General features: G+C 44.5%; 1 protein-coding gene across 1 annotated transcript in view; it reads right to left on the bottom strand.

Moving 5' to 3' along the window:
* Positions 1-26764, bottom strand: part of LOC146965371 (uncharacterized) — a 59694-nt gene that overhangs the window by 17464 nt on the left and 15466 nt on the right. The window lies entirely within an intron of this gene.

Here is a 26764-nt window from a genome sequence, read left to right as displayed (position 1 = left end):
ACAACATAATACAATTGTTTTATTTACCTTTAAATTTCACTATTTGAGTGTTTTTAGACTTTAATTTTTGATGGGGTGGATGGTATATAATAATTATTTTTAGATTAACCATCACTCTATTAGAGGCATACGGTATCTAACAAAGTTTGTAACTCACTGATGCAATAACAGAAACTACAAAAACGCAAAATCTTAAGCTGTTGTCAATGTTGTTTCAAAGTAATCAGTTATTTAATTAAGTTAATTAGTACAACATCCTGAGGTCAATAAATAAATATAGAGTGCTTTGCAAAAGTATTCATACAGTATGCTCTCAACCCAATCTGACTGAATTGAAGCTTTTTGGGAATAAGAAAGAAGAATGGGCAAAAATCTCAGTGTGTAGATGTGCAAAGCTGGTAGAGACATACCCCAAAAGACTTGCAGCTGCAACTGCAGCGAAAGGTGGTTTGGGGGGGGGGGGGGCTGAATATATGCACACCACCCTTTTCAGATTTTTATTTTTAAACCCCCCCCCCCCCCCAAAAAAAAAAAAAGCATTTTCCTTCTACTTCACAATTATGCGCTACTTTGTGTTGGTCTATCACATACAATTCCAAAAAAATACATACAAATTTGTGGTTGTAACGTGACAAAATGTGGAAAAGTTCAAGAGGTAGTCGAAGGATAGTCAAATGACAGTGTGCAGTATCCTTTTTTCTTCTTTACAAAGTTAAAGGGGTATGAATAAGTTTGCAAGGTGCTGTATATAAATGTTGTGGTGGTGTTCTTGCTTTTAAAAATGTTCACCTTTGCTTCTTTTCCAGAACATTGGGTTTTATGTAATCTGTGCTTTCCTGTTTCTGTGGAGCCTTTTGGAAATCAGAGGAGCCTACTGCAGGAAGTGCTCCAGAATGCGCTCTATTGGCTGCGGCTGTAGCAACTGCTGTAACATGTGTGCTGGATGTTGTGACTGTTGTGAGTGCTCTCCATACTACGCTGTGGTGTATGAAGAACTTCTGGCAGAGCAAGTGAGCGAACATTTGAACAGCCAGCTGCAGGAGATAGCAAAAGAAAGAGCAGAAGCAATCTGTAAGAAACACCTTGACCGCATTAAGGAAAATATGCTAAAATTAAGTAATACCACACAACAAGGTGATGGGGACTGCAACGTTTCAGACCCTTGGGGGGAGATTTCAGCCTTTGATTTCTATCTGACACCAGGAGACCAGTACACTAATCCTTCTACATCAGAACAGACAACGACCACTGATCCTTCTACATCAGAACAGACAACGACCACTGATCCTTCTACATCAGTAAAACAGACAAAGACCACTGATCCTTCTACATCAGTAAAACAGACAAAGACCACTGATCCTTCTACATCAGTAAAACAGACAAAGACCACTGATCCTTCTACATCAGTAAAACAGACAAAGACCACTGATCCTTCTACATCAGTAAAACAGACAAAGACCACTGATCCTTCTACATCAGTAAAACAGACAACGACCACTGATCCTTCTACATCAGTAAAACAGACAACGACCACTGATCCTTCTACATCAGTAAAACAGACAAAGACCACTGATCCTTCTACATCAGTAAAACAGACAAAGACCACTGATCCTTCTACATCAGTAAAACAGACAAAGACCACTGATCCTTCTACATCAGTAAAACAGACAAAGACCACTGATCCTTCTACATCAGTAAAACAGACAAAGACCACTGATCCTTCTACATCAGTAAAACAGACAACGACCACTGATCCTTCTACATCAGAACAGACAAAGACCACTGATCCTTCTACATCAGAACAGACAACGACCACCGATGAACATCAGGAGACCAGACCACTGCTCCCTCTAGATCAGGAGACCAGACCGACCACTGATCCGTCTACATCAGAACAGACACAGACCACTGATTCTTCTGGATCAGGAGCACAGACTCCTTTACTTGGTGAATCTTCTGTTTGTTGACATCTCAAAGTTCTGGAGGAGACTGACTGTCTGACAATTGACCTCTGAATTTGCTGTCCCTTTTGTGTGTGCCAGTAGAAAGGTGACAAGGTGCTTTTTCATAGGCCAATCTAATAATCTTGAGTTTATTGTAAATTAAGTATTTGTACCTTGTTGGACATTTGTATGTATGTTTTTTTAAGCTAATTGTTAAGTATTATTTGTGGACTTCATTGTTGTGTTGTTAAATTGCATTATCCTAATCAAAATAATATGTTAATTGTAACTACAGTTTGGAGAGATTCCCAGCTGCCACCACAAGGGGGCAGTAAATTACTCAACTGGCAACAATTTCTCTGACCAGATGAAAACACTTTCTATCACTTTCACTTCTGTAGGCTATTGTTTTCATTTTTGGCGTTTAATGGGGAGGCACTGTATTGAGTCATTGAAGTTATAAAGAGACAATACGGATATTATGTAATCATTTTTAGACTACAATTATCTGAGGTTTACATATAGTGGTAGTGGCTGTTTTTGTTTTCCATCAGTTTTTTCTTCTTCTAAAATATGCAAATGCACAAATATTAAATACAGTTTTTTTTGGTTTCCTGGTAGTATAAAGTGCTGTGGTGATATAACCTTGAATGTGATTGTGTGTTTTTCTATTAGAATTATTAGTCCTTTATTATTAGTATTTTTTTCGGGACCACATCATAAGATAATGTAATAAAATAATATCAACTTGTTGAACTGACCTCCTGAGGCTCTGTCTGAATTTAACTGTACTTACAGCGTCTGTCCAACACATGCTGCTGTAGATCACCATCACCATGACGTCCTCTTCACATCTGCAAAGATAACACCTGAACATTTAGTGAAGTTTATTTCTGGAGGGATTTCTTTTTCCTTGAACACACTTATAATTTTAAATGCTTTTAATAATTTTGGAAAGACTTAAGCTTCAAATTACTAATTTATAGAAACAATAAATATTTATTCTCTTCTTTTGTTCTCTCTTTTCACAATTTATCCTCATTGGATAAAAACTGTAGGATACGATAAATGTTTTCTCCTCGGCTCAGAGCAGAGCAGAGGGACTGACAGACCCGTGTTTCAGACCAAACACTCTATGTAAGTGATTGCTGTCGGAAGATATAACTATTTAAGTCTTATATTAACACAAATATATCACTTACTTCTGCTTTAAATTTAGTGAAGTTTATTTCTGGAGGGATTTCTTTTTCCTTGAACACACTTATAATTTTAAATGCTTTTAATAATTTTGGAAAGACTTAAGCTTCAACTTACTAATTTATAGAAACAATAAATATTTATTCTCTTCTTTTGTTCTCTCTTTTCACAATTTATCTCTTCTTTCTTTTTTTTTTTGGCTGTTGTGTTGCGGTGTTATGTCTGTCTTGTCTTGTGCTGGGTCATGTCTTTATGTTTGCCTTATGTTTGTCACTTGTGTTAGTTAAAATAAAAATATGTTTTGATTTTCCCCAGCTTCACCTACGGCCTCCTGTCAGTCAGGAAGTTTGTGATCCATCAACAAGTGGAGGCTGGGACTGTGAGCTGGGTCAGTTTGGTGCGGAGGACTTCTGGGATGATGGTGTTGAATGCCGAGCTGAAGTCCATGAACAGAATCCTTGCTTAAGTCCCTGCAGTCGAGGTTTTGGAGGATTTAGTGCAGTCCCATGTTGACTGTATCCTCCACTGACCCGCTGCCCAATACTCAAACTGCAGGGGGTCCAGCAGGGGTCCTGCGATGTCCTTTCAAATGTTTTCATGACCACAGACGTCAGGGTGATGATAGTCATTTAGTCCTGTGATGGAGGATTTCTTTGGGACCGGGATTATTGTGGAGTATTCTTTTACTTTACTAACTTTATTAACTCTGACCATGCTGTGTTAGCACTGTGGGGCTAATTTTCAAAATGCACTGATAATGTTGTGTCGTAAGGAAGAGGACAAACGGCATCGAGATGTGAAACAGTCAGTGGCCACAGAGAAAGTCTACTTGTCTCACATCCAGTAACCAAGGGAAATAAATGCTTCTCGTTTCAATTTCCAGCTTCTAAACGCAGCATGAGCACAAGTTATAATAATAATAATAATAAACTTAGTTTATAAAGCATCTTTCTTGACCCAGTAACAATATGGATAAAGATAATTTGAGATAGGCCTACCTTAAAACCAAAGCGAAAACTGTTAAAAACAAAATAACTCAACCAAAGATAACAACAAAAATGAAATCCTGTAATCCATGGTATTTAAAACCACAAATTACAGTATGAAAGCCCAACAGAGACAAAAATAAAACAGTTCGTAAGAAAGCTAACTAACCAACAGTTTACTGAAACAAACATGAGTGTAAGACTCAATGTCACATTTAACATTACTAAACCAACAAGGCAATACGATTGAAGTCATAGTAGCATAATTTGTACAAAACATTTTCTGTAGTGGTTTTCTGCCAAGGCAAACAGGTCCTAGGTGATGGGTCAGACTAAGAGCGGTTCCAAGCCCCTATGAAAATGAAAACATCGAGGAAGTGTACGTCGCCCGGACTGGCGTTACCGGGGCCCCACCCTGGAGCCAGGCCTGGGGTCGGGGCTCGCAGGCGAGCGTCTGGTGGCCGGGTCTTGGCCCACGGGACCCGGCCGGGCGCAGCCCGAACGAGCGACGTGGGCCCGCCCTCCCGTAGGCCCACCACCCGCGGGAGGGTTCATAAGGGGCAGGTGCCGTGTGATTTGGGTGGCAGCCGTGGGCGGGGGCCCCGGCGACCCAATCCCCGGACGACGACTCTGGCTTTAGGGACATGGAATGTCACCTCGCTGGGGGGGAAAGAGCCTGAGCTCGTGCGGGAGGCTGAGAGGTATCGACTAGAGATAGTCGGGCTCACCTCCACGCACAGCCTGGGCTCTGGAACCCAACTCCTTGAGAGAGGCTGGACTCTCTTCCACTCTGGAGTTGCCCATGGTGAGAGGCGGCGAGCTGGTGTGGGCTTGCTCATAGCCCCCCAGCTCAGCCGCCATGTGTTGGAGTTCTCCCCACTGAACGAGAGGGTCGTTTCCCTGCGCCTTCGGGTCGGGGATAGGTCTCTCACTGTCGTTTCGGCCTACGGGCCGAACGGCAGTGCAGAGTACCCGGCCTTCCTGGAGGCCCTGGGAGGGGTGCTGGAAAGTGTCCCAACTGGGGACTCCATCGTTCTGTTGGGGGACTTCAACGCTCACGTGGGCAGCGACAGTGTTACCTGGAGAGGTGTGATTGGGAGGAACGGCCTCCCCGATCTGAACCCGAGCGGTGTTTTGTTATTGGACTTCTGTGCTAGCCACAGTCTGTCCATAACGAACACCATGTTCGAGCATAAGGGTGTCCATCAGTGCACGTGGCACCAGGACACCCTAGGACGGAGGTCAATGATTTATTTATTTATTGATTTATTTATTTGGTTCATTTCGGGCATGTCAATTAGTCATCATCATCACACATCATCTCAATCCAATTAATACAATACACATGACCGAAAGGGAAAGCGGGAGAAGCAAAAGCTTATCTAGTCCCGCCCCCAATACTCACATATTCATTTTTTCTGCATGTTACATTTTTGACATAACATTCTTCCAGTATTTTCAAAATTTTACAATTTGACATAACATTTTTTGTTTTGTTTTGTTTTGTTTTTTTTTTTAACATGAAATTTCTCACTTTTTTCTTTTTTCAACATTTGACATTTTGACATAATGTGTTGCAGCGTTAGGCAGTATGTAGAGTTGAAGAAATTGAAGTCCAGCTCTAGATAGAGCATAAGGATTACGTGTGTGTCTGCACATGTGTCCAAAATTTTTTTTTTTTTCCGTCATGAGCGAACAACAGTCTCTTCTTATTGCCAGGCATGTCACAAAAGTCACAAAGTCACAAGATGGTCCAATTGACAGAGAGCAAAGTCTGGTGTGGTCCAATTGACAGAGAGCAGAAGTCCAGTGTATTGATTATTAGTTGGGATGGTGGGATGATGTGGGAGCCCTTTTCGTGCCAATTCTTCTTTTTACTCATTCTCTGCGGTTTTCGTCGCCATTTCTCTCGATTTCCTCCCGAGTTTTGGCTATGTCAGCTCGCATCAGTGACACATACTCTCGGATTGCGGATATGTCGGACCGTATCCCGACCACAGCACTCCGAGTTGTTGCGTTATCCTCCCTCGCGTCGGTCTGCTCGGTGGCGATCTTTCTCATTTTCCGATACTGCATGTAGGCGCCAAAACCCAGGGCGATCATTCCAATTGTCATGAACGTGAAGATGTACACGTCCTCGACATCCTCCACATCCAGTGGGGCAAGGCAAAGGACTCTCCACTTCTCCCATCCATCCAGCATGTAGCCGGACATGAAGGTTCCGTCCGGGCATCTTGGCTCACCAGAGGCCGCACGCCTTGTTGAGAACACTCTGTCATGATCGACTTTGTAGTCGTGTCATTTGACCTCCGGCCGTATGTCTTGGACAATCGGGTGAAGAGAGGGGCTGAGCTGTCAACTGATCACCACCTGGTGGTGAGTTGGATCCGCTGGCAGGGGAGGAAGCTGGTCAGACCTGGAAGACCCAAGCGTATCGTGAGGGTCTGCTGGGAACGTCTGGCAGAATCCCCTGTCAGGGAGGTCTTCAACTCCCACCTCCGGGAGAGCTTTGACCAGATTCCGAGGGAGGCCGGAGACATTGAGTCTGAATGGACCATGTTCTCCGCTTCCATTGTTGACGCGGCCGTCCGGAGCTGTGGCCGTAAGGTCTCCGGCGCCTGTCGCGGCGGCAATCCCCGAACCCGGTGGTGGACACCGGAAGTAAGGGATGCCGTCAAGCTGAAGAAGGAGTCCTACCGAGCCTGGCTAGCTCGGGGGACCCCCGAGGCAGCTGATGGGTACCGGCAGGCCAAGCGGACGGCAGCCCGGGCGGTCACGGAAGCAAAAACTCGGGTCTGGGAAAAGTTCGGGGAGGCCATGGAGGAGGACTACCGGTCAGCCTCGAGGAAATTCTGGCAAACCATTCGGCGCCTCAGGAGGGGGAAGCAGTGCTCCGCCAACACTGTTTACAGTGGAGGAGGGGAGCTGTTGACCTCGACTGGGGATATCGTCGGGCGGTGGAAGGAATACTTCGAGGATCTCCTCAATCCCACTGACACGCCTTCCGTCAAGGAAGCAGAGGCTGAGGATTCAGAGGTTGATTCATTCATCACCCAAGCTGAAGTCACTGAGGTAGTCCGGAAGCTCCTCAGTGGCAAGGCACCGGGGGTGGATGAGATCCGCCCTGAGTACCTCAAGTCTCTGGATGTTGCGGGGCTGTCGTGGCTGACACGCCTCTGCAGCATCGCGTGGCAGTCGGGGACAGTGCCTCTGGACTGGCAGACCGGGGTGGTGGTCCCTCTCTTCAAAAAGGGGGACCGGAGGGTGTGTTCCAACTACCGGGGGATCACACTCCTCAGCCTCCCGGGGAAAGTCTATTCCAGGGTGCTGGAGAGGAGAATTCGGCCGATAGTCGAACCTCGGATTCAGGAGGAACAATGCGGTTTTCGCCCTGGCCGTGGAACGCTGGACCAGCTCTACACCCTCCGCAGGGTGCTCGAGGGCGCATGGGAGTTTGCCCAACCAGTCCACATGTGTTTTGTGGACTTGGAGAAGGCTTTCGACCGTGTCCCACGTGGCATCCTGTGGGAGGTGCTCCGAGAGTATGGGGTTGGTGGCCCTCTGCTGAGGGCTGTACGGTCCCTGTATGACCGGAGCAGGAGCTTGGTTCGCATTGCCGGCAGTAAGTCAGACCTGTTCCCGGTGCGTGTTGGACTCCGGCAGGGCTGCCCTTTGTCACCGGTTCTGTTCATTATTTTTATGGACAGAATTTCTAGGCGCAGCCAAGTGCCGGAGGGGGTACGGTTCGGGAGCCACTTGATTTCATCTCTGCTTTTTGCGGATGATGTGGTCTTGTTGGCTCCCTCGAGCCAGGACCTTCAGCATGCACTGGGGCGGTTTGCAGCCGAGTGTGAAGCAGCTGGGATGAGAATCAGCACCTCTAAGTCCGAGGCCATGGTTCTCGACCGGAAAAAGGTGGCTTGCACCCTCCAGGTCGGGGGAGAGTTCCTGCCTCAGGTGGAGGAGTTTAAGTATCTTGGGGTCTTGTTCACGAGTGAGGGGAGAACGGAGCGCGAGATCGACAGGCGGATCGGTGCGGCGGCCGCAGTAATGCGGTCATTGTATCGGTCCGTCGTGGTGAAGAAGGAGCTGAGCCGAAAGGCAAAGCTCTCGATTTACCGGTCGATCTACGTTCCCACCCTCACCTATGGTCATGAACTCTGGGTCATGACCGAAAGAACTGGATCCCGGATACAAGCGGCCGAAATGAGTTTCCTCCGCAGGGTGGCGGGGCGCTCCCTTAGAGATAGGGTGAGGAGCTCTGTCACCCGGGAGGAGCTCGGAGTAGAGCCGCTGCTCCTCCACATCGAGAGAAGCCAGCTGAGGTGGCTCGGGCACCTGTATAGGATGCCCCCTGGACGCCTCCCTCGTGAGGTGTTCCGGGCATGTCCCACCGGGAGGAGGCCCCGAGGAAGACCCAGGACACGCTGGAGTGACTACGTCACTCGGCTGGCCTGGGAACGCCTTGGGGTCACCCCGGAAGAGCTGGAGGAAGTGTCAGGGGAGAGGGAAGTCTGGGGTTCCCTGCTCCGACTGCTGCCCCCGCGACCCGGACTCGGATAATGCGGCGGACAATGGATGGATGGATGGATGGTTTTCTGCCATTAAGTACATCTTGCAACTTTTATCATCCTATCGTAATTAGCAGAAAATTAGCTTTAAAGCAGAAGTAAGTGGTCCGGTCGTTTTCGCTAATGCTGCGTTCCAGGAAGGCTTTTGAAATCGTAAATTACAGCTTCAAGTCACGACTTACGACTTTGTAGCGTTCCAGGCAACCCACTCGTGTTTTTCCGACCTGTTTTACCGGTGAAAGTCACTATAACGGCCACTCGTAACTTCTGACCCGTGAACTTGTACCAGATCGAACTGGTACCACTTCACGGTCGGAAAAATACGAGTTTCCTTGAACGCACCATAACAGTCCTCGTCCCTACGTCGCCACATTCACGGCGTCCCTTGGCTGCACACACAGCCCTGCATGCCGTTCTCTCTCCTCATTGGATAAAAACTGTAGGATACGATAAATGTTTTCTCCTCGGCTCAGAGCAGAGCAGAGGGACTGACAGACCCGTGTTTCAGTCCAAACACTCTATGTAAGTGATTGCTGTCGGAAGATATAACTATTTAAGTCTTATATTAACACAAATATATCACTTACTTCTGCTTTAAGCCATCACCATTAATTGAGGCCTGACTGATTTTATCTAATCTGGTCCTTTCTCAGACATTGGCCTATCAATATGTGGTAAATTCTGCTTTTCCCACAGTCTGGCAGCGTGAGACCTTTATCATCACTTGTGACAGGTGGTCAAAATGAGGATGAGGTTGAGTTGAAAGCAGAATATGATACTTCAATTTGTGAAGTGAGGAGATAAAGACCAACAATGTAAGAAGTGAAACGGTGCTGTCATTGTGAAAGTCTGGATGGTTAGCACAATGATCTGTGTCCAGAGCTCAGGTATAAAACAGTGTCACAGATCATTTATGTTCTCACACTGGAGGAAACGGCTTCTGAAAACAACTGAACCAGGATCTTCTGCTCAGCCAACATGCCTCACTTTGATCACGATGGTGCTCAGAGACTTTTTCAACTAATAACAACCGCTGTGAGCATTTTCATGCTCATAGTCCTCTTCTACATCCTGCAGTATATATTTGACATGGAGTTTGTTTGTTCATGCAAAGCAGGTTCATATATGAATGGTATACTGTACATGCTTCTCCCACCTCTGATCCTCACCTTGTTCATCAACCACATTGAGCCGTTCCATAAGAAGAGGATTCTCCCTAGCTGCTCCTGCTGGCGTCTTTGTTGCAGGTGCTGTAGCTCCTATAATACCTGCTGCAGCCATTTTCTTCAGTTGGTGACTCGGTATTTTTGCCTTTTGGCTGTGTGGTTTTCTACAGTTCTGTTGGATGGGGACTGGTACTTCTGCCTGCAGACAAACCTCAACATCTCCCAGACTGGACTTCCCTGCAAAGGAAATCTGTCCTACAATGAGACACGAATTAAAGATGCTTATAAGAAGGAATCACTCGTAAGTAATAACACACAAAACACCACACAGTACAATCATTTTATAATATATAAATTGAACGTCACCTGCACGTGTCTGCTGGTTTCTAGACTTTAATTTGAATGTAGGTGATTGTATTTAAGAATTATTTTGTAGAATAAACTGTCAGCATCTCAGAGGTATAATATCTAACAAAGTTTGTAACACGCTGATGCAACAACGAAAACTACAAAAAAAACAAAAAACTAAATCTTTAATTGACAAACCAGGAAGTGATGCATAGGAATTCTTGTGGAGACTCAATTTTTGTAAAAGACAAGATTGTTAAATAGAGTACTAGCTAATAAGGTACTAGACAGACAGACAGATAAATGTTTACCTTTGCTTCTCTTCCAGAACATTGGGTTTGGTGTAATCTCTGGTTTCCTGTTTCTGTGGAGCCTTTTTGAAATCAGAAGAGCCTACTGCAGAATGAAATGCAGAATGAAGTGCTGTAAGACGTGCTCTGACTGTCGTGACTGTTGTGAGTGCTCTCCATACTACGCTGTGGTGTTTGAAGAAATTCTGGCAGAGCAAGTGAGCATCCACTTGCACAACGAGTTAGAGGAGATAGCAAAACGAAGAGCCAAAGCAATCTGTAAGAAACACCTCGAGGCTATTGAGGATAATCTGCAACTGTTTAGTAACGCAGGTGATGGGAACCCCAATGTCAGCAACACAGGTGATGAGAACACCAATGTCAGCATTGCAGGTGATGGGAACCCCGACGTCAGCAACACAGGTGATGGGAACCCCACCATCAGCAACGCAGGTGATGGGAACCCCGACGTCAGCAACACAGGTGATGGGAACCCCAATGTCAGCAACACAGGTGATGGGAACCCCAATGTCAGCATCGCAGGTGATGGGAACCCCACTGTCAGCAACACAGGTGATGGGAACCCCAATGTCAGCAACGCAGGTGATGGGAACCCCACCGTCAGCAACGCAGGTGATGGGAACCCCACCGTCAGCAACACAGGTGATGGGAACCCCAATGTCAGCAACGCAGGTGATGGGAACCCCAATGTCAGCATCGCAGGTGATGGGAACCCCACCGTCAGCAACACAGGTGATGGGAACCCCAATGTCAGCAACACAGGTGATGGGAACCCCACCGTCAGCAACGCAGGTGATGGGAACCCCAGTGTCAGCAACGCAGATGATGGGAACCCCAATGTCAGCATCGCAGGTGATGGGAACCCCACCGTCAGCAACACAGGTGATGGGAACCCCAATGTCAGCAACACAGGTGATGGGAACCCCACGGCCAGCAACGCAGGTGATGGGAACCCCAGTGTCAGCAACGCAGATGATGGGAACCCCAATGTCAGCAACACAGGTGATGGGAACCCCAATGTCAGCAACACAGGTGATGGGAACCCCAATGTCAGCAACACAGGTGATGGGAACCCCAATGTCAACAACACAGGTGATGGGAACCCCACCGTCAGCAACACAGGTGATGGGAACCCCAATGTCAGCAACACAGGTGATGGGAACCCCAATGTCAACAACACAGGTGATGGGAACCCCACCGTCAGCAACACAGGTGATGGGAACCCCAATGTCAGCAACACAGGTGATAGGAACCCCAATGTCAACAACGTCCTTGAAGCCTGGAGGGAAATTTCAGCCTTTGACTTCTATCTGACAGAAACACCAAAAGATTCACCTGACTGTTCAGCAGAAATCGTTTGTTGGAAAGCCCTGGTCACACAAAAGACCGTTGACATCTCCGAAGGTCTAGAGGAGACTCTGCAGGGGGTGCTGCTGAAGTTGTAACAATAGATAACGACAATTATCCTTTACTTCCTCCTTCTGTCCTTTCATAGACACAGATTTATATTCTGCGTTCATTGTTTGACTTCAACAAGCAGCAGTTTTACCTCTGCCCTGTCAGTCAATAGTGAACTATTTTCCTATTGTTGCTGTTAACAGTCCAGATAAGGACCCAACTACAGTAATACATCAGCTATTGTAAATTAAGTATTTGTATCTTGTTGGACATTTGTATGTATGTTTTTTTAAGCTAATTGTTAAGTATTATTTGTGTACTTCATTGTTGTGTTGTTAAATTGCATTATACCAATCAAAATAATATGTTAATTGTAACTACAGTTTGGAGAGATTCCCAGCTGCCACCACAAGGGGGCAGTAAATTACTCAACTGGCAACAATTTCTCTGACCAGATGAAAACACTTTCTATCACTTTCACTTCTGTAGGCTATTGTTTTCATTTTTGGCGTTTAATGGGGAGGCACTGTATTGAGTCATTGAGGTTATAAAGAGACAATACGGATATTATGTAATCATTTTTAGACTACAATTATCTGAGGTTTACATATAGTGGTAGTGGCTGTTTTTGTTTTCCATCAGTTTTTTCTTCTTCTAAAATATGCAAATGCACAAATATTAAATACAGTTTTTTTTGGTTTCCTGGTATAAAGTGCTGTGGTGATATAACCATGAATGTGATTGTGTGCTTTTCTATTAGAATTATTAGTCCTTTATTATTAGTATTTTTTTCGGGACCACATCATAAGATAATGTAATAAGGGGCGGTGCGTGGCGCAGTGGGTAGAGCGGCCGCCCCATGTGGAGGCTACAGTCCTCGCCGCAGGCGTCCCCGGTTCGAGTCCCGCGTCGGGCAGACCTTTCCTGCGTGTCATTCCCCCTCTCTCTGCCTCCCCATTTCCTGTCTATCTCTACTGTCATCACTATCAAATAAAGGCAAAAAAAAAAACTTAAAAAAAAAAAAAGAAGATAATGTAATAAAATAATGTCAACCTGTTGAACTGACCTCCTGAGGCTCTGTCTGAATTTAACTGTAGTTACAGGTCTGTCCAACAGGGGGAGACACATGCTGCTGTAGATTCACCATCACCATGACGTCCTCTTCACATCTGCAAAGATAACACCTGAACATTTAGTGAAGTTTATTTCTGGAGGGATTGCTTTTTCCTTGAACACACTTATAATTTTAAATGCTTTTAATAATTTTGGAAAGACTTAAGCTTCAAATTACTAATTTATAGAAACAATAAATATTTATTCTCTTCTTTTGTTCTCTCTTTTCACAATTTATCTCTTCTTTCTTTTTTTTTGGCTGTTGTGTTGCGGTGTTATGTCTGTCTTGTCTTGTGCTGGGTCATGTCTTTATGTTTGCCTTATGTTTGTCACTTGTGTTAGTTAAAATAAAAAGATGTTTTGATTTTCCCCAGCTTCACCTACGGCCTCCTGTCAGTCAGGAAGTTTGTGATCCATCAACAAGTGGAGGCTGGGACTGTGAGCTGGGTCAGTTTGGTGTGGAGGACTTCTGGGATGATGGTGTTGAATGCCAAGCTGAAGTCCATGAACAGAATCCTTGCTTAAGTCCCTGCAGTCGAGGTTTTGGAGGATTTAGTGCAGTCCCATGTTGACTGTATCCTCCACTGACCCGCTGCCCAATAGACAAACTGCAGGGGGTCCAGCAGGGGTCCTGCGATGTCCTTTCAAATGTTTTCATGACCACAGACGTCAGGGTGATGATAGTCATTTAGTCCTGTGATGGAGGATTTCTTTGGGACCGGGATTATTGTGGAGTGTTCTTTTACTTTACTAACTTTATTAACTCTGACCATGCTGTGTTAGCACTGTGGGGCTAATTTTCAAAATGCACTGATAATGTTGTGTCGTAAGGAAGAGGACAAACGGCATCGAGATGTGAAACTACAAAAGTGTGCCAAATCCCCTCAGTGGCCACAGAGAAAGTCTACTTGTCTCAAACCCAGTAACCAAGGGAAATAAATGCTTCTCGTTTCAATTTCCAGCTTCTAAACGCAGCATGAGCACAAGTTATAATAATAACAATAATAAACTTTGTTCATAAAGCATCTTTCTTGACCCAGTAACAATATGGATAAAGATAATTTGAGATAGGCCTACCTTAAAACCAAAGCGAAAACTGTTAAAAACAAAATAACTCAACCAAAGATAACAACAAAAATGAAATCCTGTAATCCATGGTATTTAAAACCACAAATTACAGTATGAAAGCCCAACAGAGACAAAATGAAAATAGTGTGGTTGGAAAGCTAACTAACCAACAGTTTACTGAAACAAACGTGAGTGTAAGACTTAATGTCACATTTAACATTATTAAACCAACAAGGCAATACGATTAAAGTCATAGTAGCATAATCTGTACAAAACATTTTCTGTAGTGGTTTTCTGCCATTAAGTACATCTTGCAACTTTTATCATTCTATGGTGAATAGCAGAAAATGAGCTTTAAGCCATCACCATTAATTGAGGCCTGACTGATATGATCTGATCTGGTCCTTTCTCAGACATTGGCCTATCAATATGTCGATTAGGTTGATTAAGTTCTGCTTTTCCCACAGTCTGGCAGTGTGAGACCTTAATCATCACTTGTGGCAGGTGGTCAAAATGAGGATGAGGTTGAGTTGAAAGCAGAATATGATTAGGGTTGGGCATCGTTTGGATTTTAACGATTCTGATTCCGATTCCGATTCCGAATTCCTGTTCTAAACGATTCTCGATTCCGATTCTTTGAGGTGCAGGTCAACAGGTCACAACTTATTTCACAGGATATTTTTTTATTTGACAAACTGCATGCAGGCCATTTTTGCATGCATGCTTGGACTTCAAACATACATCTTACACAGCTTGTAAGACCTCCAAAAGGCCTCCAAAAATAGTTTTTTGCCAACTATGGTATTCAATTAAAAGGGAGGGTCCCTAACTGTAACTATGAAACTGAAAGTCTAACATACAAAAAGCTGCAGAACAGGTGAATGTAGGCTATATGCAACAAAATAAAACAAACACTGGAGCAGTCATGATGACAAATCAAAAACAGTTTTTGTTTAAGAAGATAATCATCTCTGCCTTCTCAGGCTGAGGAGGCCTGTACACTAGTGACGCGCGGTGCGGGTCATTAAAAACACTGATGATGAAGTCCAGAGTGTGTTATCAGGGGCGCGCAGCGCGCTGATGTTGACGGGAAAGCCGGCGGAGGTGTGAAGGAACCGGGTGAGACGGCGGCTGGGCGCATCAGCAGAGCGGGGCTGGTTGCAGAGAGCAGACCGGGGAGAGAGAGAGGCGGCGGCCGCGGCTGCTGCACTCGCGCTGCAGATGATGCGGTGGTGCGGGGCGGGTCAAATTACTTCAAACTAGTGCGAGCGGAGAACTGTTCCCTCTAAGGTGTTTTACTGTGCAATTGCACATTGCTCCCCACCTCTTTGCTCAGAAGACAAAAAAAGTTGCACACTCAAATATCCCCGACTAGTTTACTGTTTATTCCGCCCTAATGTGCACTTCCAATTGTGAAATGTATGACCTTAACCGTGGTCTGTAGTGCAACTACGATTTAAGTTTTTGCTTGAGAATTATTATTACTGTTCATATCAAGAATGCTTCTGTGCCAAGAGTTGATGACACCAACTTGGTGTTAGTTATTTTTTTCATATTGTTCATATGGCAATAAATGCAAAATCTATTTTGCCAAAACAATATTGTATTTTGTTATCATTAACTGTAACTGACCTAGGTATGGAGTAGCCTTTAATGTTGTCAAAATAATCTGTTATTAATCATTATAGTAATAGCCAATTGTATTGATATTTGGAGTTGGAGAGGTGAGGCCATAGCACCAGCATGTGGATGTACGCTTGAGCTGTCGCTCACAGTCACTCAAGCAGATCATCAGGGAAGTTGAATTTCTGCTCAGGAGTTTTGAAAATTAGAGCGAACAGTGGAGCGGAGTAAAACAAACAAACTGGTGCGGACATTTAGGAACCGAAAAAAAGGATCGAAATCCAACAGCTTCTTAACGATTCCGGAACCGGTTCCTATTTGGAACCGTTTTTCGGTGCCCAACACTAAATATGATGCTTCAATTTGTGAAGTGAGGAGATAAAGACCAACAATGTAAGAAGTGAAACGGTGCTGTCATTGTGAAAGTCTCGCTGGTTGGCACACAATGATCTGTGTCCAGAGCTCAGATATATAACAGTGTCACAGATCATTTATGTTCTCACACTGGAGGAAACGACTTGAAAACAACTGAACCAGGATCTTCTGCTCAGCCAACATGCCTCACCTTGATCATGATGGTGCTCAGAGACTTTTTCAACTAATAACAACCGCTGTGAACATTTTCATGCTCATAGTCCTCTTCTACATCCTGCAGTATATATTTGACATGGAGTTTGTTTGTTCATGCAAAGCAGGTTCATATATTAATGGTATACTGTACATGCTTCTCCCACCTCTGATCCTCACCTTGTTCGTCAACCACATTGAGCCGTTCCATAAGAAGAGGATTCTCCCTAGCTGCTCCTGCTGGCGTCTTTGTTGCAGGTGCTGTAGCTCCTATAATACCTGCTGCAGCCATTTTCTTCAGTTGGTGACTCGGTATTTTGGCCTTTTGGCTGTGTGGTTTTCTACAGTTCTGTTGGATGGGGACTGGTACTTCTGCCTGCAGACAAACCTCAACATCTCCCAGACTGGACTTCCCTGCAAAGGAAATCTGTCCTACAGTGAGACACGAATTAAAGATACTTATAAGAAGGAATCACTCGTAAGTAATAACACACAAAACACCACACAGTACAATCATTTTATAATATATAAATTGAACGTCACCTGCACGTGTCTGCTGGTTTCTAGACTTTAATTTGAATGTAGGTGATTGTATTTAAGAATTATTTTGTAGAATAAACTGTCAGCATCTCAGAGGTATAATATCTAACAAAGTTTGTAACACGCTGATGCAACAACAAAAACTACAAAAAAAACCCCCCAACTAAATCTTTAATTGACAAACCAGGAAGTGAATTCTTGTGGAGACTCAATTTTTGTAAAAGACAAGATTGTTAAATAGAGTACTAGCTAATAGGTATTAGACAGACAGACAGACAGATAAATGTTTACCTTTGCTTCTCTTCCAGAACATGGGGTTTGCTGTAATCTGTGGTTTCCTGTTTCTGTGGAGCCTTTTTGAAATCAGAAGAACCTACTGCAGAATGAAGAGCTGTAAGACGTGCGCGTGTCGTGACTGTTGTGAGTGCTCTCCATACTACGCTGTGGTGTTTGAAGAAATTCTGGCAGAGCAAGTGAGCAAACACTTGCACAATGAGTTAGAGGAGATAGCAAAACGAAGAGCCAAAGCAATCTGTAAGAAACACCTCGAGGCTATTGAGGATAATCTGCAACTGTTTAGTAACACAGGTGATGGGAACCCCACCGTCAGCAACGCAGATGATGGGAACCCCAATGTCAGCAACGCAGGTGATGGGAACCCCACCATCAGCATCGCAGTTGATGGGAACCCCACCATCAGCAACACAGGTGATGGGAACCCCACCATCAGCAAAGCAGGTGATGAGAACCCCAATGTCAGCAACACAGGTGATGGGAACCCCAATGTCAGCAACGCAGGTGATGAGAACCCCAATGTCAGCAACACAGGTGATGGGAACCCCAATGTCAGCAACGCAGTTGATGGGAACCCCAATGTCAGCATCGCAGTTGATGGGAACCCCAATGTCAGCAACGCAGGTGATGAGAACCCCAATGTCAGCAACACAGGTGATGGGAACCCCAATGTCAGCATCGCAGTTGATGGGAACCCCAATGTCAGCAACGCAGTTGATGGGAACCCCAATGTCAGCAACGCAGGTGATGAGAACCCCAATGTCAGCATCGCAGTTGATGGGAACCCCAATGTCAGCATCGCAGGTGATGAGAACCCCAATGTCAGCATCGCAGTTGATGGGAACCCCAATGTCAGCGACGCAGGTGATGAGAACCCCAATGTCAGCATCGCAGTTGATGGGAACCCCAATGTCGGCATCGCAGATGATGGGAACCCCAATGTCAGCAACGCAGGTGATGAGAACCCCAATGTCAGCATCGCAGTTGATGGGAACCCCAATGTCAGCATCGCAGGTGATGAGAACCCCAATGTCAGCATCGCAGGTGATGGGAACCCCACCATCAGCAACGCAGGTGATGAGAACCCCAATGTCAGCATCGCAGGTGATGGGAACCCCAATGTCAGCATCGCAGTTGATGGGAACCCCAATGTCAGCAACACAGGTGATGGGAACCCCACCGTCAGCAACACAGGTGATGGGAACCCCACCATCAGCAACACAGTTGATGGGAACCCCAATGTCAGCATCGCAGGTGATGGGAACCCCAATGTCAGCAACACAGGTGATGGGAACCCCACCATCAGCAACGCAGGTGATGAGAACCCCAATGTCAGCATCGCAGGTGATGGGAACCCCACCGTCAGCAACGCAGATGATGGGAACCCCAATGTCAGCAACGCAGATGATGGGAACCCCAATGTCAGCAACGCAGATGATGGGAACCCCAATGTCAGCAACGCAGGTGATGGGAACCCCAATGTCAGCAACGCAGGTGATGGGAACCCCACCGTCAGCAACGCAGATGATGGGAACCCCACCGTCAGCAACGCAGATGATGGGAACCCCACCGTCAGCAACGCAGGTGATGGGAACCCCAATGTCAGCAACACAGGTGATGGGAACCCCACCATCAGCAACGCAGGTGATGGGAACCCCAATGTCAGCAACACAGGTGATGGGAACCCCAATGTCAGCAACACAGTTGATGGGAACCCCAATGTCAGCATCACAGGTGATGGGAACCCCACCATCAGCAACAAAGGTGATGAGAACCTCAATGTCAGCAACACAGATGATGGGAACCCCGACGTCAGCAACGCAGGTGATGGGAACCCCACCATCAGCAACAAAGGTGATGAGAACCTCAATGTCAGCAACACAGATGATGGGAACCCCAATGTCAGCATCACAGGTGATGGGAACCCCACCATCAGCAACAAAGGTGATGAGAACCCCAATGTCAGCAACACAGATGATGGGAACCCCGACGTCAGCAACGCAGGTGATGAGAACCCCGACGTCAACAACGCAGGTGATGGGAACCCCGACGTCAGCAACGCAGGTGATGGGAACCCCACCGTCAGCAACGCAGGTGATGGGAACCCCAATGTCAGCAACACAGGTGATGGGAACCCCACCGTCAGCAACGCAGGTGATGGGAACCCCAATGTCAGCAACACAGGTGATGGGAACCCCACCGTCAGCAACACAGGTGATGGGAACCCCAATGTCAGCAACACAGGTGATGGGAACCCCACCGTCAGCAACACAGGTGATGAGAACCCCAATGTCAGCATCGCAGTTGATGGGAACCCCAATGTCAGCAACACAGGTGATGGGAACCCCACCGTCAGCATCGCAGGTGATGGGAACCCCAATGTCAGCAACACAGGTGATGGGAACCCCAATGTCAGCAACGCAGGTGATGGGAACCCCACCGTCAGCAACACAGGTGATGAGAACCCCAATGTTAGCAACGCAGGTGATGGGAACCCCAACGTCAACAACGCAGGTGATGGGAACCCCACCGTCAGCAACGCAGGTGATGGGAACCCCAATGTCAGCAACGCAGGTGATGGGAACCCCACCGTCAGCAACACAGGTGATGAGAACCCCGACGTCAACAACGCAGGTGATGGGAACCCCACCGTCAGCAACACAGGTGATGGGAACCCCAATGTCAGCATCGCAGTTGATGGGAACCCCAATGTCAGCAACGCAGATGATGGGAACCCCAATGTCAGCAACACAGATGATGGGAACCCCACGGCCAGCAACACAGGTGATGGGAACCCCACCGTCAGCAACGCAGGTGATGGGAACCCCACGGCCAGCAACACAGGTGATGGGAACCCCACCGGCAGCAACACAGGTGATGGGAACCCCAATGTCAGCAACACAGATGATGGGAACCCCAATGTCAGCAACACAGGTGATGGGAACCCCACCGGCAGCAACACAGGTGATGGGAACCCCAATGTCAGCAACACAGGTGATGGGAACCCCACCGTCAGCAACACGGGTGATGGGAACCCCACGGCCAGCAACACAGGTGATGGGAACCCCAATGTCAGCAACACAGGTGATAGGAACCCCAATGTCAACAACGTCCTTGAAGCCTGGAGGGAAATTTCAGCCTTTGACTTCTATCTGACAGAAACACCAAAAGATTCACCTGACTGATCAGCAGAAATCGTTTGTTGGAAAGCCCTGGTCACACAAAAGACCGTTGACATCTCCGAAGGTCTAGAGGAGACTCTGCAGGGGGTGCTGCTGAAGTTGTAACAATAGATAACGACAATTATCCTTTACTTCCTCCTTCTGTCCTTTCATAGACACAGATTTATATTCTGCGTTCATTGTTTGACTTCAACAAGCAGCAGTTTTACCTCTGCCCTGTCAGTCAATAGTGAACTATTTTCCTATTGTTGCTGTTACGTAACAGTCCAGATAAGGACCCAACTACAGTAATACATCAGCTGGCCATAAACAAGGGTCAAGGTTTTATCTGGCTACTATAACTAAAGATATTTCTAGATGTGAATGTATTGTCCTTTGCCAGTAGACAGGAGAAATCAAATGAAAATTACAAATTTCAAAGCATCACTTTTATCCACAATGTTACTTTTTCATTGGTCAATCTACAATTATCTTGAGTTTATTGTAAACTCTCTATTTGTATCTTGTAAACCTTTGTTGTCTTTGTGTATGTTTTCAGTTACTGTAAAGGGAAGGAGAGACGTGCTAAATGCACAGGTTTTTTGTTTTGCAACATGCATTTAGCCTACAGTGAACGATAAACATGTATTTCTCCAGCTTCATGTGCTGAGCATTGTGTTTTCTATTTGTCCATGTAGTGTTTAGTGACTGCTCAGCAGTGTTTTTAATTTTGATTGACTCGGGGCACGACTTGACAACATAGTTCAGTTTTGGGCGTGAGGTGAAAGTTTGATTTTGCAAGAAGAGTCTGAGGTTTTGTGAATGTAGCTTGAAAATTGGGGTCTGTGTTCACAGTTTAGAGGAAAGGAGAGCAGCTTTCAAGAAGTGTGTCTTAACTGTAATACAGACTGTAAGTGGAAGTGGAAGTAATACCACTGTTTACATTTGGTCTCAGAGAAATTGTTGCCCGTTTGCATTGACCAAGTAATGTACTTCCCCCTTTTGGTGGCAGCTGGGTATCATCCCTACAAATTGTAGTTACAGTTTACAGTTATCTGCTCTTACCACCCAGGAGTCAGTTTCTCTAGTTCGGGTTATGTCATCTTGTTCAATTATATCTCACTCACTAAGTAAGAATTAAGTTTTCTAGCTAAACAATGGTGTTATGAAGAGGAACCATAATGTTGACTGAAGATGGTTTAATAAATTGATTTATTTTTATGCAATTCAATGTAGTTTCACAACAGGATATAAAACTCCTTTTTTACGCAGAGAATTTATAGTTAATTGCTCATTTGCAACTTCAGTCCCCAGTTGGGCCTTTACATACTAAATAGCAAAGAAAAACAACACAATTGACAATACAATTACAGTATTTCACCCTCCTCCTTCCCTCCCCACGTCCATTTCATCCCCTTTTCCTTCCTTCTTCTTTTTTCTTCCCAGTTCATCCCTCCCTCCCTCATCCTCTCTTCCTTCACCCTGTCGTCTCTCATCTACTCCTCTTCCTCTCCTCCTCCTCTCCCTCCATAAATGCATGTTGCAAAACAAAAAACCTGTGCATTTAGCACTTGTACATAGTACTGTAAAAAAAAAAAAAAAAGTACAAAAAACAGTGCCTGTGCATTTTACACGTAGCACTTGTACAGTACAAAAACAAACAGAAATGTTGTGCATTTAGCACTTGTATGCAGTAAGCCTACGTAAAAAATAAAGTACAAAAATATAGAAATGAGAAGTGCACAACTCAGCCACAGCATCATTTCTCTGTACTGGGTCAGGCCACAGGACTTCATCCTGAACTGGCTTATATAGTATGTTCCCTCACATCATTGGACACAAATGTGATCAATTTTGAGTTGTTGTGTTCAACCGGTGAAACTTGTGCTTTAGTTGTGTTTGACTTTTGCCACCTGTGCTCAGCATTATGCAACACAGGTGCATCACAATGAAAATGTGTTGGTGAGTTGTATCTAAACAGGTGAAAAGTGCTGATGGTTTTGCCAAATGAGTGACTGGTTCAATCAGTGGGTTCAGGCTACTGAGCATTTAGTTCAGGGTTTAGTGTTTTAGCAATTGAGAAAAACTGTATTCTAATGTTTATTTTTAGCTTTTAGTTGGGGAAGCACTGTATCAAGTCCCTAAAATTATAAAGAGACAATGTGAATATGACATGATAATCTGTAAAAAAGGAGATGATGAGTTATCTGAGGTTTTTTATAGAGAGTTATATTTGTTGTGCTTCTCTCTTCTCTGAAAACATAGGCCTAGCTATCACCTGTTATTTATCAAATCAAATCAAATAAATGCTTGAGGAGTTTGTTTGGGAAAAATATCCACAAATATTATAGAAGTTTCTTGTGGATTCTTGTACTTTTTCCTCATTGGTTTGGTAAGTGTTGTGGTGATATAAAGATATAACCACAAATCTGATTGTGTGTTCTTATGTTCATAAGATAATGTAATAAAATAATTTCAACCTGTTGAACTGACCTTCTGAGGCTCTGTGACTGAATTTACCTGTAGTTACAGCGTATGTCCAGCAGGTGGAGACACATGCTGCTGCAGATACCCATCACTACGACGTCAGAGACGTTCTGTTAGAGAAGGACTTTGACGACGTCCTCTTCACCCCTGCAAAGAAAACACATATACATTTAGTGAAGCTTGTCTAATTCTGGAAAGTCTTAAGCTCCAAATTACTCATTTACAGAAACAAAGATTTTGTTGATGATTATGAGGATTTTATTGTGATTGACACAATGAAATAAAAGATCTACAACGGCACAAACATGTCAGTTTTCTGTATATATTTCAAAGAAACAACATTAATGGGGACCATACTGTGTTAACAGTGATGATCAGTACAAAATGTACTGAAAAAGATGTCTAAAAAATTATGGAAACTGGCTTTTATGTACAAAAAATATACTGAATTTTTTGGGCAAAGGATGACATAGGACGGTTTCTATCATTTTTTGTAACACGCTTTTCACCAAGCACCTGGACCTGTGCGTGTTATTCTTTTGGAGTTGTGTGGATGTTTTTCACATTTCTTAGCAGCATCAAGATGTGAAAGCACAAAAATATGTCAAACTCTCTCAATGGCCACAGAAAAATTCTGCCAACCTCAAACCAATCTTCATGTGATACATCAGTCTGATACAGGATGACCAAGTAAAATTTGTGCTTTTTATTTCACTTTCTAGCTTCTAAACGCAGCACGAGCACAGGTTAAAGGGATAGTTCACTCAAAATTGAAATTTCACTCATTATCTACTCACCCTCATGTGGACTAAGGGCTGGGAGAAGTTTCAGAGTCCTCCGTGCCTTCTCTGAGTTACAGCGGGGCTCGGCGCAGCACTGCATATCCATATGACTGTAGCGAACGGGGCTCAACTTTCTTCGTCCAAAAAGACACACCAAAAAACATCCAAATACCTCCATAGTGCTCGTCTGTAATGTCCCTCTTGTATTGAAGCCCCAACATGAGAAATTGTTCCGAAACATGTAAATAAGTCTATATTTTAAGCTTGTTTGTAGCGGAAGTTCCCAGTGTCTCAGTTCACTGCTTTGCCTGTGTCACCCAGTTCACGGCTCCGCAGAGCAATTCAATAGAAAAGGACTCCACACCCACTCAATGAACATCTAGGTACAGGGCTCTGAGGTGCAAGAGGATCCTGATCCCCTCGGGCATTAAATCCCTAAACGGCCGAGTTGAGTAAGTAGTGTTGAGATGTGTGTAATAAGAACTGTTTGTGTGTAAGGGTGGATGGGAAGTGTTGTTTTTGCTGTTTCTGTGTTTGAAGTATTGTTGTTGGGCTGTTGCATCTGTTGTTGTTGTTGCTTTAACAAGTGTAATGCTGTGGAAAAGAATTTCCCCTTTGGGACAATAAAGTCAAAGTCAAAGGATGATTGCAAAAAAATGTGTGGTAAAGCAAGCATGAAGATTATCGGCCAATTAATCGGTTATTCGGATTTTTTACTCCATAAAATCTATATCGGCTCCAATAATCTGATAATATTAACATCATCCTGTTTGTAGAATTTTAATAATTTGACACAATGCATGGATTGTGTTGATCGTGTTTTGCTTTTCCCACGGTCCGGCAGCAGCTTGAAATCTAAGTCATGACTTGTGATATTTTATGATGTCGTAAACCACTTGATTGGTGGTCAAAATGAGGATGAGGTTGAATTGAAAGAAGAATAAATATGATATCCAGGAAAATCCTCTTCAGTTATGTGAGAAGTGAAACAGCCCGGTGCCATCATTGTGAAAGTGCAAAAGGCTTGTACAATAGGGTTGATAACCTTTGACACACAGTGATCTCATCTGTGTCCAGACTTTAGGTATAAAACAGTGTCACAGATCATTTAGACGTTCTCACACCGGAGGAAACGACTTCTGAGAAAACAACTGAACCAGGATCTTCTGCTCAGCCAACATGCCTCACCTTGGTCACGATGTCGTTCAGAAACTTTTTCAACTAATAACAACCACTGTGAGCATGTTCATGCTCATAGTACTCTTCTACACACTGCAGTATATATTCGACATGGAGTTTGTTTGCTCGTGTAAAACAGGTCTACACTGGAACGGTGTGCTGTACATGACGGCCCCCCCTCTGATCCTCACCTTGTTCGTCAACCTCATTGAGCCGTTCCACCAGAAGAGGACTTTCTCCACCTGCTCCTGCTGGCGTCTTTGTTGCAGGTGCTGCAGCTCCTTTAATAACTGCTGTGGCCACGTTTTTAAGTTGGTGACTCGGTACATCGGCCTTGGTGCCGTGTGGGCGTCTGCAGTTCTGTTTGATGGAGACTGGTACTTCTGCGTGAGGACAAACCTCAACGACTCCTACACTGGACTTCCCTGCAAAGTAAATCTGACCTACGATGATGCACGCATTAAAGACGCCTATAAGACTGAATCACTTGTAAGTAAAAACACATGAAACACTAACATTATTGTTTTATTTCACAAAATTCAGTCTTTGATTGTTTTAAATGGTTTCAGGTGTTAACCCCTAAACCTAACCCTGACTTTGTTACTAGACCAGGAAGTGATGTGTAGTGATTCCTGAGGAGGCTTTTTGTCAGTTTTTGTTGTTAAATGTGGTGAAGGTACTAACAACGTCTGGTTGTTCTCTGATCCAACTTACTGTTCTCAAAGCATTTTGCTGGATCTCAAAGGGTTATAATATGTCACAGCTTCACTGAAACCTGAACAATGTTGCGTTTTATGATCCGGTAGAACATATATTTTTTAAAAGTTTATTTCTGCTTCTGTTTCAGGACTTTGGGTTTTATGTAATCTGTGTTCTCCTGTCTCTGTGGAGCCTTGCTGAAATCAGAGGAGCCTACTGCAGAATGAACTGCAGGACCGACAGCTGCTCCTCTGACTGTTTTACGTGCTCTCCACACTACGTCGTGGTGTATGAAGAACTTCTGGCAGAGCAAGTCACCAGCCATTTGAACCGCAGGCTGCAGGAGATAGCAACACAAAGAGCAGAAGCAATCTGTAAGCCTTACCTTCAGGTTATTGAAGATCATGAACAACAGTTAAGTAACACAGGTGGTGGGAACCGCAATGATGAAGACACAGTTTCAGAAACATGGACAAAGATTTCAGCCTTCGACTTCTACCTGGCAGAAAGTGAAAGACAAGAAGATTCACTTTCTAAATCAAGGATGAGTCCATTTACATGGTTTAACGTCTCAAAGTTCTGGAGGACACTCTGTGGGAGGTGAAGTTTCCCAAACAACATGTTTGTACTGATGTTTAAATTAATGTAAAAAATATATTCTGACCTGGGTTAAAATATGTGTCTTACTGTACACTTATGTGTACTTATATTTCTTTCTGTATTATGAAGAATCTTTGTGTTTTCTTATACTGTAGATATCCTCACACATCCTTTACATAGACATTGATTCATATCCTGTCTTCATTGTTTTACTTCAACAAGCACCTGTTTTACCTCAGCTCAGCCAATAGTGACTGATACTGAGGGCCTAACCCCTCACCCAATAGATAAATATTTACCTATTGTTGATATTGATAGATTATCAACAGTCTTGATGCAGACACTACAATATCCATCTGTCCATTGAAACTACAGTTTGCAGGGACGATACCCAGCTGCCACCACAAGGGGGCAGTACGTTACTTGATCAATGCACACAGACAACAATTTCTCAGATGTAAACAGTGGTATCACTTCCACTTCTGTATTGTTCCTTCTAATGTTCATTTTTAGCTTTTTAATGGGGAAGTACTGTATGGAGTCCCTAAAGTTACACAAGCTAAATATGAAAATGACGTAAGAGTTATATAGCCTATTAGAGAGTTCGATTTGTTTTGGTTCTTTTTTTAACTCAAGACATGAATTTTTGTTTGTTTTGAGAAAAATCCACTAATATTATCGAAGTTGCTTTCTGTGTCTTGTACTTTTTTACCTCATTGATTTGGTGATAT

Source organism: Trachurus japonicus, chromosome 21 (genome assembly GCF_045865225.1).
Source record: "Trachurus japonicus isolate A0001 chromosome 21, Traja_1.0".
In the NCBI taxonomy this organism is placed as follows: domain Eukaryota; kingdom Metazoa; phylum Chordata; class Actinopteri; order Carangiformes; family Carangidae; genus Trachurus; species Trachurus japonicus.
This window is presented reverse-complemented; position numbering and strand designations above follow the sequence as displayed.